The following is a 7,341-nucleotide window of genomic DNA, read 5'->3' as shown; positions in this document are numbered from 1 at the left end:
TGTATAATTTGTGGTTACTCTGTTGTCAAGTAATAAAAGCTTCATTTATGTACTCGTAGGCTCAATAACAAGTATGCGATTATTTTTTTCAAAGGAGGAATCGTCGAATAATAATTAAGTACAAGTAATAGGTAGTAGTACTACAGCACATACATACGATTACTACATGCTTATCAATGTTTGAAAATCTTTGGATTTTGTTCTATGGGATAAAGTTACAAGTTCAAAAATTATACGTACAAGTTAGATAATCCTGAGCATCAACAAAGACTCTCTGTTTTTAGTTACGTTTAAAATATTATTTACATACATAAGCAAAGCAGAGGGAAAGAGTACATTTTCTTGATATTTTAGATAATAATATATTGATCCAATCATTGAGATCATGAGTGCCGTCATATGTAGACTAAGATTTGATGAATGAGAGCCTAAGAGCAAGGTCATCATGTATTTATGACAACATAATCACGCAACTTTGTATTGTTATTATCTTGCTAAAGGTGAGGGGCCACATCACTCAGAAAGAAATAGTAGACATTAACTATGTCATATTTGATTAAAAAAGGGCTATAGATTCTTGAGAAACCGAAACCTTACAATATAAATAAATAATTACAGAATATTTTCTTGTTAGTCTACCTAACACTAATTTACTCATTTTCTTGACCATTCCCCTTATTTCCTAGTTTCACCGGTCCTCTAACACTATTCTGGTAGCGTTAATAAATTTGCAACATATATTCTCATACTAGCGGCAGCCTATCTATGGGGAGCAGCTTGGATTTCTGACTAAAAGTTTTATGATTGAACAAAGGTATCAACTGACAAAAGAGGTATAATATCACGCAGCATTTGTTGTTGTTTTTCGGACATTAATAATGGGTAATTCTACATACATAGAGATAAAAACACAGAAGCATGATGTTAAGATGAAGTTGACCCCCTAAAAAAAAGAGTGTAGTTGACCAAAGTATTCAAATTTATAGAAATCTATTCAAAGTATTACTTATAAATAAAAAAACTCTTTTTTTTAATTAATAAATTATATCTTGTTCAAGTTTTAAATTCAAAGTGTTCAGACTTTGGTAAATTGGGTAAATTACTTTTATGTACAATCTTCGTATTTTGTGAGATATGGAGGGTTGTAGATCAACACCATAATAATAAATAAACGATTTTACTCAAATTCATTTTTTTAAATTCACAACATTTATTCCAATAAAAACCAATAATGGTATTTTTTTATTAATACTATAATGTGTCCTCTTTTTAGAAATCAAAATATAGTCACCCTTAATAATGAATCTCTTAGTTATGGATCTAAAGCCTAATTTCTTGGAACTTATTTTTCCTATCCTTGTCAAGTTATTAGATAAGAATGAATTTAGGTATGATCATCATCATCGTTGCATTATATTAATTAATACACTGCCGTTAGATTCATCTTTCTGCAAAAAGGTTGAGAGGCAAGGCAAGGGGAGAAAATATTATAGAGAGAATTTGAATTCAATTATAGTGATACCAAGGTAGAATGTAAATGTTGTTATCTGGCTCATCCCAGCCATTCCTATCTTCTATTCATGCCTCCAAGTTTTGACAGGCTTTCATCCATATATGGAAGGACATGAGGAATATGTTTTTTTCAAGAATTACATCCATTATTATATTTGTCGTCAAGTCTTTGTTGCAAAATTCACTCGTACTGGCTCTGACAAATCATTATTATTTGCAGCAACAGCAATAGTAGTATGAGTCAGACAGGAGTAGGTCTGTAACTAATACAATTAGCGCAGAATCCCCCCCCCCCCCCTTTGAATTCTTTTTGACCACCAACTGCAAATAAACTAATAACAAAAATAAATTAAAAGCAACACCCCTAAAAAAAAAAGAGAAGCAAATCTCGTTAATAATAAAATCAAAAAGCCTCGGAGCAAATAGTAGTATATCAATGTTTGCAGATGTACATATGTCCATATATTATCTGTTGTGCGTCAACATAAATACAATCTTAGACAAAAATCAAGAAATAGAGAAAATCCAATTAATTTTTTTACCTCTTCATATACTTTGTATACAGAGTTGAGAACTCATTTGTAAGAACGAGCGTGTGTAGCTAAAGCTCATGTAGGAAAAAGAAAATACTCTTTTCTTCAACATCAAAATAGCTAGTGCTATAAAATTAACATTTGCATTGTATTAAACAATGCAAATTATTATTATGAAAAAAAATCAATCATTTTTGGGCCAACATTTCTTTAAGATATTGGCTATAAATCCTTAGGATTTTTTAGCGTCCAAGTTTTGTTGTTGTTGGCAGCCTAAGCAATGTCTTTTTGCAGTTTTCATGCTTTTATCGTTATTAGTTCCTTTTTGAGGAGAGCGCCTCTACCTATTACCCATTGAGTAACTACGTGTGAGTGTCTTCATGAAAAACAGAGAAATTTTAATATCTTTGGGAGTACATTCCTAGGAGCCAAGAGCTCCGAGGAATTCCGGGTCCTACCGCTAGTTACATATTATATAATAAACAATGAGAGGAAAATTGGAGTACTTATTGCAACTTTCCTCTTTGTACTAAGCGTTACAATATCTCTAATTTATCCTCACTTGTGAGTGAGTTGAATTTTAATAAAATGACATTGTCTTTTAACCACCACTCAGCTCACACATGTACAATATACATACACAGCGAAGAAGTACTTAATAATAAAAATCCTATGAATAAGTAATCTAAGTCATTTTTGCGTAGGCTGCCTGTGCACTTAAAAAGACTTCATATAGGCACATAAAAATATCCCATCTATAACATTAACAAAATGAAATATCTCTGTTAGATATTTTGGTAAGTGTGTGTCAGTGTGTGTGTGTGCGTGTGTATATGTCGAAAATAGTACATTTAACAATAATGTATTTTTAATGAGAGGAAATTATCAATTAGAAAAGGAGAAAGAAGTGTAGGTGGAGAAGGAACGAACAAACCAACTGGTTGTATAGAGGAAGGTGAAATGTGTAATTTGCACATCAGGGGTCTTAAACAGCAAGATGATTTTATTAGAGCATTAACATGCAGCCTAGACCAACAAATATTGATATTATGTAGTGGTAGGGTTCGGTCTGAAAAACCTAGACCGGTCAGAGACCGTTAAAGTGGATGACCACATCTATCATGCGTGTATACGCAATTTAATTCTAAGAACTTTGCATATTATAATCTTCAAACCTCAACAACTCTACCTGTCAAATTATTATAGGTTCTGTGATTTAAAATGTTTCTTGTTTGGACTTCCATAATTTAATTTATCAAAGCATTTTTACTCCTACAAACAAGATACACTTTAATTAGAAAACCTTTTCATTTTGATAGGGATAATTGTTGTGGCTTATTGATTATAATATGCAAAGTTTTTAGAACAGTTATTGTGTGAATACACATGATATATATGTGTACAGATCACGGTGTTACCTTTCTAAGACAAAAATATACAGATTTTTTTAATGTCAACTTCTTTCCCTATAATCAGTGCTCTGAACGTTAATTGGTTAAATTATAGTCAGCGCCTTTCAGGCTGTGAACAAATCCCAACAATTATTCAGTAACAGTTCCAAAATTTTGAAGAATTGCCTAAATACTAACATTCAGCATATAAAGTTAAATGTGATGCATAAATCATATTTATAAATCAGAATATGGCATCTTGTTACCTTCATTGTATCATGCAACCTTTCATACAAAAGAAACCTAAAAAAGGCACAAAATCAGTAGGTAGTTAGCCAATTCTGAGCTAATTCTTTCCAGCTGTTAAATTCTTATTTAATAGTTGTTGAGAACTATTCACAGCTGAATAAGAGCTAATTATAATTTAACCAATCAACCTTTACATCACTGATTAGGGGAAAAGAAGCAAAAAACATCAACAGCTGACAAAAAAATAAAATGTACATTTTTTTGTGTGTGAGGTAACTCCGTGAAGCGAGGATATCGATTGAGAGTGAAAAAATCTGCAATTTGAAAACTATTAAATATATGTCTATGTTCTCATTACACGATCTGGATCCGCAATATCGCTTCAAATTGGTCTTAAAGAAAATCCATAAGACCAAATAGAAAAACAAATTATGTCTTGGACCGTGTATCAGTGTCAGTTGTGTGGTGAAAAGGAAGACCACCACTTCTGTATTTTAAGATCCTTCTTCCCTGATTGGTGAAAATGTTCTAACGCTGTTATACTAACATACATAGATAGCTAATAGATAGCATTAGCTAGTCTCCAACCATAATAAGTATGCATTCATTAAGGTTATGCTTCAAGAGCTTCATCACAATCTAAAAGCCTGAGTTTATAATTATTATAACACGGACGCCTCTCTTGTTTATTTTTTTTTTTTAATGTGTACTTATACCTATATATTACTTATGTATGGATGTGTAGTAGTAATAATAATAATGTGTAGTTTGTAACTAATAGTAACTTCATATTCACTCTGGACACCTGCTTCCAATTATAATTAATTTATATTTTTTAAAAGAAAGGACCTATTCATTCTTGCTAACATAGATAGATTTTAATAACGACCAAAAGGATTTCAGTACGGAGGATGATGCATTCAATGAAAAGAAGGAACTCATTTTTGTTAACACCTGTTGCCACCATCCCTGAACGCACTGATGAGCCAGGGAATTCGATCAGTGTAGTGTTTAAAAAAAAATCCCCTTCAGCAGCAACTTTTTCTTCCTTCGCAGAGTTTACCTTGTTCATTCAATTAAAAGGGTAAATTCATGTAATTAGTTATGGAGTCATATTCAAGAACACTCCTAGCCGACAAAAAAAAGTCCACTACCTATTCATATTATTAATAGGTAGTGGTCTTTTTTTCGCCAATTGTTTATATCTTAGAGTTGATCAAAGAGGGGAAGGGAAGAGAGAATGGAGAAAGTTGTCTATGGGTGAAAAGAAAGGAAGAGCGAAATAAGAAACATAGAGAAGGCCCACAATCAGTTTGTGCTAGCCAATTCTTCCCAACTGTGGGACTATTCTTAATTCTATGATAAGAAAGCATAACAAGAGATATTTCAAGTTTAAACAATCAACGTTTCGGAACACTGATGAGTGTAGAAGTATCTAGTAGAAAAATCTACAACAGACAATAAAATAGAATGTATATTTTTATGTCAGTAAAGTATTGTTAAGACTTGGTCCAAGACCAATTTATTTTTCTGGATTCGGTCTTAAGTGATTGTTTATAGAACGATTTGGACCATTTTTTTTTTTTTTGTTCCAGACCGTAGATTGAAATTTAATCGATTTCAAATCGTAAACCAATTTTTTTGGTCTCAATCTACAAAACCAATTTATCTCCCATCCCGATTTATGTGTTGTACAAGCACATTTAACTCCATATAACATTAGTGTGACTCATATTTAAACATGAGGTCATCAATTATTCAACTTTAGAATTGGTTCAGACCAAACCTTTGTAAAGGACCGAATTAGCTCGGTACAGTAAAAACATAATGGTCTCAGACCGGTCTAGGATTTTAAAACTGAAACCCTACACTAGTAACACCGTGTGGTCTTTAGAGGAAAAAAAACATGGCAGAAAAATATCTACTCTACAGCTAATACTGTATAACAGTATATTTAAGTAGTGATCGGAAAATGCATGACTCGTGGGCTGCATGTGGCGTGTCAAAAAGCTTCTCCATTTAAAAAGTTTTGAAATATAAATCATTGATCTATATTAATGCAGCATGGTTTGTCTGGATGCTTATCGCCGAGTCATTTTTTATGATATAACAATTTAGCAAAGAGTGTGTGTTGTTAATGCTTATGGTGTAACATTTAAAAAAAAAAATATTTAAAAAAAAACTGTGTAGAAATCTCAGTGCGTTATATTAAAAAGGAAAAGAAAAGGGGAGTACATATCTGGTTCTTGTTTATAAATCAAAATAAATTTCAAAATGAAATTTATTTTCAAACTGTTTATAAAAAAGTATATATTGTCTAAAATATTCTCTATTTCTAGAATTGTTGAAATTTCAAATAAAGTATTAAAATTTATCAGGAAAAGAATTACAATTGGAAGATTTGCTTCATCGTCCTTCTTGAACGCTGCTGATAACGAATTGTATGAAAAATTGTTTAATTTCTAAACAAGATTCAGAATGATTACAATTAGATTACCTATTATACAAGCTTTGGAGACCATTTTCTCATAATCCTCTGAATACTCCGCCCTAAGACTTTCATGAGAGAGTACCTTTGTGGTAGACACTAGACGATCCTGGAAACTTTATGAAACGTTCCTTGTTTTCTTCTTATAAATATTCTATTCAGGATTTTTTGCATTAAATATTTTCATTTTTATTAAGTAAATATAATGTTTTGATATGCAGTAGAGGGTTTGTTGTTGAGTGCCTACTTAGCAGCTACTCCTCTGTTCCTCAATACCTATTATATGTCTCATTCTAATGTAGTAAATTAGTTATTAATGTAGTATTAGTCATTGCAGTACCAGTATATCTTTTATGACTAATCCTTCTTTATTTCCAACAGAATTATTTTCCTATCTCTCTCTCTCTCTCTCTTTTCATCGTGTAATGGAATGTGTCTATAAGAAAGACAAAAAAGGAGACGGGGTTAAAGATTCACATTTCCATCATTGACAAGATACGTCGTATCCATCATGCAATTGATCCAATCATCAACGTTATTTTTTATGGGGTTGCTTGTCTCTTCCCATGTCACTCAGTACTGGGTTATAACTTATAGATTTATATGATTATAGAGAGTATGTTTTGATGTTCTTCTTCTGGAGTGGTAAGAAGAAGAACATCCTCAATAATAACAACAACACCATTTTCTATTAACATATGGGGTGACCCAACACAAAAACAATCTTGAACAAAAATGAAGAAAAGGAGAAAATCCCATACTTCATAGAGCCCAAAATTTCATTGACATTTTTGAGTCAATTATAGACTTATTTTTCAAAATTTGTGGGTGGAGTTAGAAACCCAAGAATTTTAGGTATATCCTATTACCTTTATTTGATATAAGAGACTTATATTGAACCTGAAATGGTCTTCCATATGAAATCTGTCAATTTATCATTCTTTTATTGTGATGGTAAATTTGGCGTATGTAACTCCAATTTGAGGGTTATCCTAAGGAAATATAAGAATAATTTGTTGATCGAAATTGACGATAATTCGTAAAATAATACAAATGTAATCAATCCTCACTCAATTTTGAGAAGAATCATTCTAGCTTGCTTTTGTGTTGACATATTTATAATAAAAAAATTGAAGAAAAGACGAAAAAAGGAGTTGTTGAATCTCAG

This window comes from Lepeophtheirus salmonis, chromosome 5 (assembly GCF_016086655.4).
Source record: "Lepeophtheirus salmonis chromosome 5, UVic_Lsal_1.4, whole genome shotgun sequence".
Taxonomy (NCBI): Eukaryota; Metazoa; Arthropoda; class Copepoda; order Siphonostomatoida; family Caligidae; genus Lepeophtheirus; species Lepeophtheirus salmonis.
The sequence above is the reverse complement of the archived record's forward strand: the minus strand, read 5'-3'. Positions refer to the sequence as shown.